We start from the raw sequence: 12,753 nt of genomic DNA, 5'->3' as shown, positions 1-12,753 counted from the left end.
CTGCGAGTCTTCGCGATTTCGAGTCTTGGAGAATCGATGCTGACGTAGAATCGCCTTCATCGTGCACTCTGAGGATCCACGAGTCTTAACGTCGATTCGTTTATTCGTGGCCTTCTCGAGTCGTTTGTTATCCAGTGAAATCTTCGTGAGAGAAACGAGGTGATTTCCAGGTATTTGAGTCTTACCTTCGATTAGACGATCCAGAGTTGGCTGGTAGAGATTGGCGAGTCGTTTCGATTTGAATCGTACTTGTACGTAGGGGTAGAAAAGGCGGGACTTATCTTTATATGGTTTCTGATATCAACACTCCCGCATCCAGCTCGTTTGTATAAGCCGATTATGCCCGGCTTTCGCATTCCCCAGCTCGGTTTTCTCCATTCCCAGACAGTTCTTCTCCACGAACGTCGAAAGCGTCACTCGCGAAAATGCCCTCGACCTTGCTGGCGTGTACGGTCACTTACAGCGTTTGTAGAAAGCATCTGTGAGGGGTGGAAGGTTCACATAAAACTGTGCATTGCTCTCGAAAGTACGAAATTACAGCGTTCCTACTTTTTAGAGTACCGCTATATTTACTTTTCTGTGTGATTTTTCATATCGTACTGTTCAGATTTGCACTACTGTTTCGCGCAAATCCTCTAATACGATTAATACTAATAATCCAGGATTCATATCGAGATCTTCGTATCCTGCTCGAGTAGCTTCTATAACATCATAAGGTATAATACCTTACAGTGGTGTTTGTACAGTTTGATATCTACCAGCGGCTTTTGCGCGCTGCCAATTGCACCACGACTACGAGCCTTCGGGGCACTCTTCGTGTTGTGGATCTGCATCTCCAAACTGACAGTGGCAGTTTTCCCAAATCTCGAGTTTCATCTTCTTTACCATTTCTTTTAACAGATAAACCCGCAGTCTGGTTCGGAAAATCTAATTCGCTGTAATCGCTGATAATTGCGTCGCGCTATGAAACAGGCCGGCTCATTGCATAGCGCGACGTGAATGGCTTCGAGTTTCTGATAGCGATAAGAACCCGGGAAGCAGAGAAGTCTGTTGCAGACCCATCCGTTCCAAAGTTTGAATCGCGGTCGAGGAGACTTCGATTTTCAATTATTCGGTTGGCGAATGCAGAAGTGCGCATCAAGTAGAGAAGTTTTTGGTGTGAAAAAGTAATTTATTTTTTAGGGAAATTTATGCGATTACATAATTGCTTAAAAATAGAAACTTATTAAATATCTATTTATTTGAGTTTAATGTAAAAGAAATGGCATTACTTTCCCGTCTCCCTGATAAAAAGAATGAGTTAAATCGACCGACTTGATAGTCTCTGCGATAAAAAAATCCACAATAATCGTTGAGAAACGTTCAATTAAGGGCGAACGAGCGTCGCATTGCTCTTAAACGACTGCGTTCGCGGAGTACAGCGCATCCGGGCTCCATGTCCGTATTCGTATCTGGTATCCTTTGTTTCTCGATAGCGGGCGTATCCGCGCGTACATCTGTGCTACTGGCTTTTGTTCCGAAAATGTTAGGCGTCCGCGTGTATATCTTTTATTCCCTTTTACGAGGATTCCTGTAGCGTAACGAGCGCGGACGGTTGACGTACGGTGCCGTTCCGTCGGTTTATCTAGCAGGATTTTCGTCGGACAGCTTCGCTCCGCGACTCTTTTGCTCGTATCTGGCGGAACGGGAACACACTGGTCGTATGAATATGCCTGGGCGAGCTGCGCGAGATCGCGCTCGTTTTTAATTTTCTGTTTTATCGCTCCGCGGTGCGGCATTCCCCGCCCCTCGACGTTATCGTTTTGGCTGGTTTTTAATTTGGAAAGGATAAGAGCACCGCTCCACCCTCCCAAGCCGGTTACGTAGCATCGCGCAAATTCTGTTATCTCGCGCGACACGTTTTTGGATAAACCGTTTCATTGTCGACCGGCTCGGCGATACGGTAATGTCTTTCAGGTCGTCGCAAAGTTTGTCTCAACGAATGTTTCCATACACAGGATTCAACGAATATCAAGCGAACGAGTTTGGCTTCTCAAACGTTGATCAATTTTAATTTTAATCCGAACATACTCTCGCATGGACGTCCATTGTTTCCAGATGAGCCATCTCTGTGTCAGCATGTCGTGTTCCCTTCGGAATTAATGTTTAAGGGATCCTTCCGATTCGCCGAGGCTGGACCAATTATCTCGGATGACTAATATTTAAACGGATATCTCCTGCTGCTCGTAAATCATGCATACGGAGCACGCTGGTGTCCTTAGGTTAGTCCTGAACATTCCTTAATAACTGACGCACCGGATCCCGGAGGAACAGGTTTCGCTCGAGGAACCGCGTCGAGGATTCTTTGCGGATGATTCATTTTACGTAAGATGCGAAATTAGTCGCTTGGAATGCGGCTTACTGAAATCACATGGTTTGTTGAACAATTCCTGTATTATACCGATCACTTGTTGTACCCTGTGTACCATTAATTTTGACGTTCAACTCTTACGCCATTTACACTCGAATATTTAGAGGTGTATAAGATAGGGCCAAAGGTGTATTTGGGAATGTCCGAGGAGTAGTTCGGACCTTTCTAATGAATCAAGATTAGGTCGACCACTAGATTTCGATTACGAAGCATTAAAAGTTCTAATCGAAGTAGGACCACGTTTAATCACTCAGGAAATAGCGGTAGGACCGAACTGTGCTATCGATAGTGTGCACCAACACTTAGCACTGATTGGAAAAGTATCGAAAGTTGGTGGCGAACCCTAGCATGAACATTTGTGTTTTGGCAGTGTGTTTGACGATCGACCACTCCTTGACAAGATTGATATAAGTGATGACGTCAACATTTACTCGATGGACAAACGAATTTTTTTTTTCAATTCAAAATGAGATTTCTAAAAATTCTCGAATTTTACTAATGAGAATTGCATCTACCCTCTCGAAAGTCCTAAGTTTTGTCATGTCAGAAATGACAGCTAACAGCAGATAATGTCAACGTTACATTTTTCCTATAAAGTGGCACCAGTCAGGCAAAAATTTCAACGAGGTGGGTCGAGTACGTTTAAGCGTTATGTAAAGATCTAAGTGCAGCTGTAAAATTGTTGAGTGGATCGATCGAGCAGGCGCAAAAATATGCTTCAGTTGCGGGTGACTGCAGTCGACGCCTGTATCGGTCGTACATCGAATGTCTCCCTATTATTAATACGTAGTCGTACGAACGATTAAACGTGGACTGGCGCCGGGCTAGCTAATAATTATTTGCGGCATAGTTGCGTCGCTCCGATTTCCAAAACCGCATTCGACGGTTCATCGTCAACTGCACCCGCCCGCTGGGTATGATTCGACAATATTATTCGGTCGAGTCGTCTCCGTCCTTCTTCTTTCCATCCGTCGATTCGTACGATTCGGGGCCATCGAGTCAACGATTCGCCAGGCCAGATCAGCGCTTTCCAGCTTTCGAATCGATTCATCGCCTGGAAATATCATGTCAGGTCTATTTATTCATGATCGCCTGCTATTCGAACACAAACAAGGAATTGTTGCCACTCGATTATTTGGATATTTCGACGCGATTGTTCATAATAATGTTCGGATTTTGCTTGGAAGAGGATAACAGTGTGTAACGAAATAGGATCTTTCTGAAAGTGTTGGTTTTTTCGGTTAGAAATCGAAGAAGAAATCGAATTCCTATAATTGGAGTCCTTAATTTAAATATATTCTTTGCGTTCATTTTTGGAACAGCGCAATTACTCAGAATACTTATTCTGAGTCGTTCCACTTTTTGTTTTTAACATCACCAGCGTTTATGGCGACGAACGTTTCTATCGTGAAGTTTCTCTGATGGCCCGCTGCGTGCCATTGTTATTACAGATTTTACAATTAATTATCGAAGTTTGCTCAACTTCCCTTTAATGAACGGAACGCTCTGATGGGCATTCCGGACGCGTGGTTGGGGAACTGTGTATTTTCTAATTCTGTATTTTCCCCGTGCGCCCAGAATTCTCTGTTTTAATCGCTCTATATTAACTGTTTGATCGTAGTAACCGTTTGATTAATACATTCCAGTTACAGGGAAATCCCACGTGAACGCGAGATAAAGACTGCAATTACGCGTCTAACCGCTTGGTTTGCGTTAGAGCGTTACAAAAATAACTTCAAAGGGTCTCCGGTATCTCTTTTTGCTCCTACGTTGCAAGTTTGTTGCATTAACCCGTCCTTAATTGGCTTGCGGAAACAATAAAACGATTGAGTCGAGACCGGGTAATGTGCAAATATGGAACTCCATTAAAATTTTAGTTTGAGCAACACTGGTCGAGGTTCGCGGTTTAAAATCGCCGAATCCCTCTTTCATCGCGCACACACCCCCTGCACTTCCCTCTGCACTTTCGTCAAACATTCTTCTCCATCTTGGTTCCTCCAGAAAGCACCCAATCATCGTGGTTCAGTACCTCTCGCTCGCTCGCACTGCGTTTTCAAGTAACCTCCCCTACGTTTGCTCCTACGCGCGGTAACGAAGCTTAAGCTACCCTCGCAAATCATTCGTTTCAGTCGTCGGTCGGGGCATTAGTGCGCGCCAGGTTTTACCCCTCGACGGTGTGCGCACACAGAGAGGAGTCTAGTCCGATACCATCGACAGCATCCCTCCGAACAAACCACGTACAACGTGCGTACACCTCGTGACAGGAATTCGTGCCAATTACTCTGCCGTCCTAACATAAAAAGACGTATCTAGAATGCTCGTTACAGAGATTTAATTGAAGTTAAGTCGTAGTCTTTCTCAGGAAAGGGACCAACGAAAAAGACGGTCGACCGAACCCGTGGATAAACCTCCAATAATCCTCTGCGCGTATGGGCCGATTTAGGGCTCCATTAGACTATCGACTTTCCGTCGCGTGAGAATTGGTAGATGTCTGGTAGAGGTGGCAAAAAGCATTGTCCTGTGGTCGAGGTGAGGTCGACCGAGGTCTCCTTTATAGGCACTCTTCAGGTAAAAGGACAGTTTTCGTCTAGACTCGAGAGAAATCCCTCGTGTCCACTTCGGAGCTGTATTCTTGAGAGTCGGTACTAAGATTAACAGTCTCCCAGTAGAGCCTACTGGGTAGACGAACGAACTGTCACAGTGGAAGTTGTTTCGTCACTTGTGAGGTTGGTTCGTGTGGAAGAACCAATGCTGCGTCCACCAGAGAGTATTAGACTCGATAGCGAATCGTGATTACTCGCGACGAAGTCCGAGTAATTTCGGAAGGACTGTCGATACATTCTCAATTTTTTTTCAAACTTTTTTACTTTTATTTCGTTTCTAGCATCTCCGGTCCAGAGGACCACTAGCATACGAAAGACGTACATTCTCGTTCCCCGCGGTCCTAAGTTGTCACGAATTTCCGTTCCAGGGTGTACCAGCCGCGAGAGGAAGCGGGGAGACCGTCGCTACGATAAGGCAAACCGTCGTCAAACTCACGGTGGGAGACATTCCGCGGGAGATTCTTCTTTCGCCTGATTCTCCTTTAGTTGGGAGACAGACGACGCGGGGCGTTCGGGGATCACGGGCGGAGAAACGAGTCTGGTGAATTGCCTCTCGGTCTTTGAGTGCTCATTGGCGCATAACCAATGAGCGCGTGTTTAAAGAAATTTTTTGCGAGTCTCCTCCGCTCGAGGAAGAGACGCGACGAGCGAGAGAGCGCCACGGACTTGATAGGGTGGTTGATGCCGGTGTGTAGGCAAGCGTTTGTAATTGCGTCGGCTATGAAAGGAGGGCGAACGAAAGCATTCGGTTAAATCGAGTGACACGGCAGTTTATGAAATTTGTGTCCGTATTGTTGCGCTCTGATTTGACGCGGTCGTGAGCGGAAATGCTCTCGCCATTGATGGAGCTTGTTTTACTCTGAAGGATTTTTTTGTGTAGATGAGTCGTGTTGGGTTGGAATTACTAGTTAAGGGAGCTTTCTAGTATGTCGAGGCTACAGTAATTGTGAAAGAAGATTCATTGCAAGGCGGATATCCACGAGTCTCTCGTAAATCAAGCATACCGGTCATGCTGGTATGCTTAAGCTAGCCTTGGCCACCGGAAATTCCTGAATGGCTCGATGCAGAAATCCTGACTGGTCATCGCTTCCAAGAAATACCTTATCTTCCGTATGTGACTATTCTTATGTTCGTAACTTCGACCTGTTCCAAAATTTAACGTGTACTTTTACTGTGTCTGCTGTTCGTTCTTTATCTTTTTAAAGTAGATGATATGCAGTCTGCTAGTGAAACTTATGTATGATATACTTATATTTCCTATGGAGAAAACTTTCGATGGATTATTAATTAACAATAAGTGGCAATGTAAATGACGGCCTAAAATTGATGTGTGAAGGCAGGATTAGGTTTTACCGGTGTCGGCATATTCGGATCATATCTCATCGTATGGAGCAAACATTCGCGGACGAACGAAGGTGCGGACTCATGCCTTGCTCAGCGAGAATCGACGAAACCAAAGGCTACCTCAGCTAGGCGCTATCCTTGGAAGCTTAGCGATATGACAGATAGGGCGGCTTTCTCGGTAATCGGACAGGCCTCGCTTGTACGCATTGGTGCCGAAGAGCCTTAGAAATATTCCTTTGATGTGCAATTAGTGCAATTATTGTTAAACATATTTTTAAAATTACAGAGGTGAGGACAGTGATACATAAACACAGATCTTATTTGAAAAAATCCAATTTATTCCTCGTCTCATGCTTCTTCCTTTCCTTTGCCAGCTCACGGACCCCCAAAGAGGTCCGCGGTAAGGCCGCTGTTTGAGAAACTCTGAGTAAAGAGGAATGAGGACGACGACGTTGAGGAGAGAGGCACAGACAGGGCAGAAGCGAGAAGCAAAAGATGAAGCAGAGGGAGGATAGAGGAGGTTACAGTCCCGTCTCATCTACTTGATTGCATCGCCCGGATTACAGCCAGGCTTTAACGTATCCCCCTCGGGACGCCTAGCGTGAAAACAAAAAGAGAAGCGGCCCAGGCGTGGAGCGAAGAGGTAGAAAAAAGAGGGGAAAAGCCAACGGACTGCTTCTTCTTCTTCTTCTTCTTCTTCTTCTTCTTGTTCTTCTTCTTCTTCTTCTTGTTCTCTAGGCTCCACGCCGCGGCGGCGGCTGCTCGAGTGAAATTCCCTGAGAATAATTTTCACTTCCACCTTCAGGGTCGTCGTTCATCCCTCCCCGTCTCGTCGTCTCTTTCTCTCCATCGTCTTCCTGGGTCGGCTCCTCTTGTTCTACGGTGTCGTTGTCCCCTTTGAATCTCGGGGCTAAACCTTTTTCCCGAATGGTAAGCAAAATCAGCTGCACGCGAAATCTTGCGGGTGATGCTAATATAATATGCGCGCCGAGAGTGGGGGAGTCCTTTTCTTCTTAGCTCCTTCTTTTTTCCCCCCGTCACCTTTTCTTACTCCCTCCTCTACAGGGGTAGTTGAAGAAAATGGGCGAGCGCGCGGCGGAGGAAATTGGGAGTGAATTAATTTTTCCCACTGAGCTGGCTTTCGCGAACTTAATCTCCAACTTTATAGAACCGGTTGTACCGGCTTGTACCGCGAATCTCGGTTGATTAATTTTGATTTAATCTGTCTGGTAATTTCGGACGAAAAATTCTGTCCTTTCCTTTTTCGGAGTTTCGTATTAATTCAGTAAAAGATCCCGATGAACCTCGAACCATTGGTGTCGTGAGATTTTAATCCAGGATTTTGTTATAGACCAGACGAAATTTAATATTCTCCAGAACATTATTTTCATTTGACATGGAAGCAAGTGAATTGTTTGTGGAAGATTAAGATTTTTGTGCCATACACTTTCAGACCGATTCATTTGCCTAACCGTGGTATTGTCTTCGTTGCGCTTTCAATGTGTGTCTTCATCCGTGCAAATCTGTCCCCTGTTTACGATCAAAAGCAAAGATTAAAACAGCGTGCCCGTGCCAAGCTGCCAAGTAGGGCGACGTGTGCTGAACAATGTCGTACATGCGAGCAACAGCCTTGTTCGCTCTCCTTTGGATTTCGATGATAGCGCGGAAGATCGATCCTCGTAGACGGGATTGCAAATGCTCCTTCACTCGAGCTAACAACCGCTAAATTAACCGTGCTCGTGTCATCGTTACATACGTCAATTCATTTGCACGTAATGAAAATGTTCAATTAGTACTACAAGCACACAGCATGCCGAACGGATAAAAGTACAGATTTACATAGAATGCCCATGAACAATCGTGGAATATTAAAGATGCATATCAAGTGGTGAGTTGTGCCTTGATTGAGACCTAAGACAGTGTCATTCTAAGTGAGAATAGTAATTCGTGAATAATAAGAAATCATTTTAACTTTTGTTCAAGGAAATTTCTTAGTGAGATTCTGAACTCAATAAAACTCTCGAGTAACGAATAGCTGATAAACAACTCTCCTCCACGATGGTTTCATTTGTCACCTATTATTCGAGTAAAGTGTTGCCCATCTCCGTGGTTAACATATGTTAGGCGATAATCCGATGTCATTCTGTAAGCGAATCCGAGTATCTAAGGAAATGCCAAGAATCGGTCGTTGCAAGTTTAGGAACAGCTGCGCCTGCATCTAAGCTAACAGCTGGATGAAAGCTTCCGTCTAAACTAAAATATATCATGTCTCACTGCGAGGATGCACGTGCTTAGTTTTGAACTACGTCGACGGTTGACAGTGGAAGTATATTTTATTATAACGAAACATATTGGGGTTTTGTTATCGCAGCCTACATAACTAATTAGTATGATTATTAAACACAGCTCTGTCATAACATCATAGAACAATTAACGTTTCGTTACAATTAGTTTCTCAGCTACGGACCAACTGTAATTGATGTTTATATTAATGATGCATTCCTACGATTGTTAAAGTACAACCTAAAATCAAGAGAAAATGTTTAAGTACTCGCACTGGCGAATTGTAATTAACATTATCAAAACTCAGTGATCGAGTAATTGGCAATCGGTGCCTAACGTGGACCTACATATTGTTATACGAAATGTAACGATGGAATATAATCGTTGGAAACCTGTATCCAACGCATTCAAAATTGATGCATCGATGCATTCAAAAGTATCTACATAGTTCAACTAAAAGTAGGTAAATGTACCATAGGCACATGCCGACGTTACATATGAATTCATTCCAGGCTAAACTTTCTCTAATTTGAAGCAAAAATTATAACAATTCTCCGCACACTTTATTCCACACACTCGACCAGTGTACCTAGTTTCCGAGCTCGCGAACAAACTTTCTCAAACATCCTCGATACACGAACGCCAGACTGGTTCCTTTCTCCGATCAGTGAGCCGACAATATGCGATTGCCAGTACGCGATCAATTTTTCCAGCTACTCAAGTTCACGAGTGTCGCGCGACCAGCGTCTAACGTTCCCAGTCGTCTAACACCGCGCACAGTTGCCATCAAACTGCTTGGTTACATAATTCGGTGACGTTCGAGGGCTCCGCAGCTGAAATCACATGCTCCGCGGGGCCATTATGCGCGCAACAACGCGGATAATCATTCCTCGGGTACGTTTCTGTTCAGCGTTCTGTGATAAAAATGCAAGGGATCGATCGTCGCAGGTTCAGCAACAGCTGTGGCTCCGTTTCAGCCTGGCCGAACAGCTGGTGCGAAAGCTCGCGTGTCGGCACGTGCACGACCGTGTTCGACTCCTTATGCACGTTTATGGCAGATGGCGAGCTGATCGTCGTGAAATGCACCGCTTGATGTCTTCGCTGGTTGGTAAAGCAAACCGGCACGGAGCACGTTACGCTCGCGATACATAATTCGTTGCACATTCTGAGCCCCACTGTCGACGTCGCCTGGCTGTAACGTTTGCAACGTAACCGCCATATGTCAAAACGATGACGTTACAACATTCCTGAAACACTTTCGGCCGCTTGTCTAGGAGGACAAGAAACATTTGGGACAACCCAATAACAAATTAGCAAGACTTGTGACTCAGAAATGTAAGAAAAAAATTCCTCAGAGCCGAGTACGAACGTGGTGTCTAATGGCTTAGAGTCCAAAGGTTTAATCAACATGCAAGAATGTTGTCCGATTATATCTTGAATAAATTCTTAGAGAAACTTTGTTTGCGATCTCACATCAGCAACAAAATTAATTACATTGCTGCATAGTTTCAAACGTTAATGCAAGGTGAATTAAATTAATTTTAATACCGTAAATAGTTTGCAAAGGAGTCCCATTCGTTTAACGTTCAACATTCGTGGGTACCAGGACAATTTCGCATAACAAAGGACCACAAGCCCGTTACGTATGCCACGCGTACGTTCTTTTAAAAGAGATAATCGTCGCTCGCGTTTTCATGAACCTGTTTAAATATTTATATCGATCTCAATCCGTTTCCACGGCATGACGATGATGTTGCCCCGCCACATTCGCTAGCAGGCAGCCTATTTTCGTTGAATGGGGCCATTGCATTTTAAATCTGCGCGGATCTGGCTGCAGGTTTTATAATTCAAGCACGAAATTTTACTATTTCCTCCGTTAGGCAGCGAATCTAAACGTTTCGCATCGATGACCGCATTTTCTGGGATTCGTGTAATACTTATCCACAATCTCGAGTTTACCCGTAGTCGGATTTCTGGAGCTGCCAACCTCTTGTGCGACGAAGTGACTAATATTATCCGATTAGGGCTGCAAACGCTACTTGTAGCTGTATTTAAGGCGTTAGAGTATTTCGAAGTATCCATCGGTAGATTTAACACTGAACATAGATATACAAATAATACGAAAGTATATGCAGATTTTATTCTTAGCGATACAGAGAGAATTGAAACTTAAATGAAGGTATGTCTCATCTCTAAACTATCTGTCCCAACGACGGACATTACTCCATGAGCATACCTTGTAATACTAACTTGTACATAATTGACAAGCGCAAATCAGTTTTCCTGGAAAGTTGAACAGATAATCGAGGGCTACGTAAACCCTGAAACGATTACGTCAACGTACATTGTTGGTTCGAAGTTGCGTGGGGATGCAGAGGATCCCATAATCCGGATAGAGGTAATCTTCAGGTGATGAAAATGCCGGCTCGTTCGGAGACAGTGTGCGTTGCGGAAGCAGCCCTTAACCCTCCATTACAATGGTTCTTAACCTGTTACCTCAATCTAAACTCATGAAAGATCCACTGGACAGTTAAATAATCAGTCCAAGGTGTATTTACGATCGCTGAAGAGGATCTTAACCCATTTTCCGTCGATCGAGATAGCGCCTTAGAGCACGTACGTGTGTACAGATAGCGACGCGTGTTTGTAAGAAAGTGGCAACCAATTGTAGTTCAGAAAGCAACGATTCCGGCTTCCAGGCTGCCACGCGGAGGGTTCGGCCTCTCCGACGAAAGATCTTATCGACTAATTGGAGCACCATGCAAGCGGCAATAGAGGGTTCCCCGAACCCCTCGCATTCTCTTTCAAGAACGGTGTCTCCTCAACTTTAATACAACGCAGCGTCGTCTTCGTCCTCTCCTCTCGCGTAGGAGCGACGGCTACCTAATTACGATCTCCTCTTTCCGTCGGAATTACCGGCTCTAGCCGGCAATCTACGAGGAAAAAAGATATTCGGCTTGGTATCATCAGCGACGCGTGCATGAGGGAACTTGTCTTTGGTTTATCGTTGGCGGTTCGGCTCTTTTCTTTTCACCTCTGTCCGCCTCTGCCAGACCAGGATACCGACGGCTTCCTGCGAGATCGTATCGATTAATTAGAGGGTCGAGGCGAAGTGTCGGTCGGGTTTAACGAAAAGAAAACGATACTCTGTGCAGTTTAACGGCAGCGTTTTCTGTTTCTTGCGTCCCTTAGGGATGGTGCCGGTGTTGGATTCCGCGAGAGGGTTGAATAGGGCGCGACCCTAATGGGATTAGGATTTTTGTTTTTTACTTCTTTGCGTGCACTTGTAAATATGAGGCTCTTCAAGATCGTCTCTAAAGCCCCTTTTGAAGAGCCTCATATTTACAAGTACACCGTATTTTCTTACGAAATAATGAACTCGATGATCAACTCTAATAACGCACAATTATAATTTAGTTCAAGCCCCAGTGTCGTGCGGTGAATATTCATCTTTATGTTATCTCGCTATCCGTGGATCGGGCGCGGTTAATTGTACCAGAAAAAAAAAAAAGGAAAAAGCGTAATCGCTTTATTGTGACTAAATTTTACTCGCGAAACCGGGGCGTTCCGCTAATGAACAACGTGATAAGCATAAAGTGCGCGAGCCATGTAACCCACCTTTTACCTACTGCTCGTGCTTGTTTCACTGCTGCTGGAAAACTCTTTCTGTTCGGGGTATTACGTAACGCTTTCCTTTATGCGTGGCCTCGTAGTTACTTCTCGCATCGGTTTCATCGCCGTAAGTAAACAAACTCGAGGATTATCTCTGGGACTCGGGGAATTTGTACGTCGCTGTTTATAATTCTATACGCTTCTTAGATTGGCAATAGTTGCGCGCAAATAAACCTCGCGCTACATTGGAGACACGTATGGCCGACTATGTGAGCGCATCCCTCATACGTTTGCACAAAGGATATACTATATTACTGTTTGCGTTACAGGACTACGGTTTGAGGTGGATATTCGGGAACAATTTCAATCTGACTTTCTCGTGCCAATTAGCGCTGTGTGTGTTTTCTTCTTGCGAGTGGTATCGCGGTTCTCTGTTTTCTTGTATCATTCGTCTGGTTTGAAAGTGGAGTTTTCCAGGGGCTATTTTTACTACGGATACGA

At 44.7% G+C, this 12,753-nt stretch overlaps 1 protein-coding gene across 5 annotated transcripts in view; it reads left to right on the top strand.

Annotated features, from left to right (window-relative positions):
* LOC128873657 (leucine-rich repeat-containing protein 4C-like) overlaps nt 1-12,753 on the top strand; it is a 260,823-nt gene that overhangs the window by 43,717 nt on the left and 204,353 nt on the right. The window contains exon 2 of one of the 5 annotated variants that reach the window (XM_054117365.1): nt 5,382-5,554. The exons of the other annotated variants lie outside the window; for them this stretch is intronic. The gene's annotated coding sequence lies outside the window, so the exon portion shown is untranslated. The remainder of the gene's footprint in view (nt 1-5,381; nt 5,555-12,753) is intronic. 5 annotated transcript variants of the gene reach the window in all.

Source organism: Hylaeus volcanicus, chromosome 3, assembly GCF_026283585.1.
Source record: "Hylaeus volcanicus isolate JK05 chromosome 3, UHH_iyHylVolc1.0_haploid, whole genome shotgun sequence".
Taxonomy (NCBI): Eukaryota; Metazoa; Arthropoda; class Insecta; order Hymenoptera; family Colletidae; genus Hylaeus; species Hylaeus volcanicus.
Note: the sequence above shows the minus strand (reverse complement) of the source record. Positions and strands in the feature narration are given on the sequence as shown.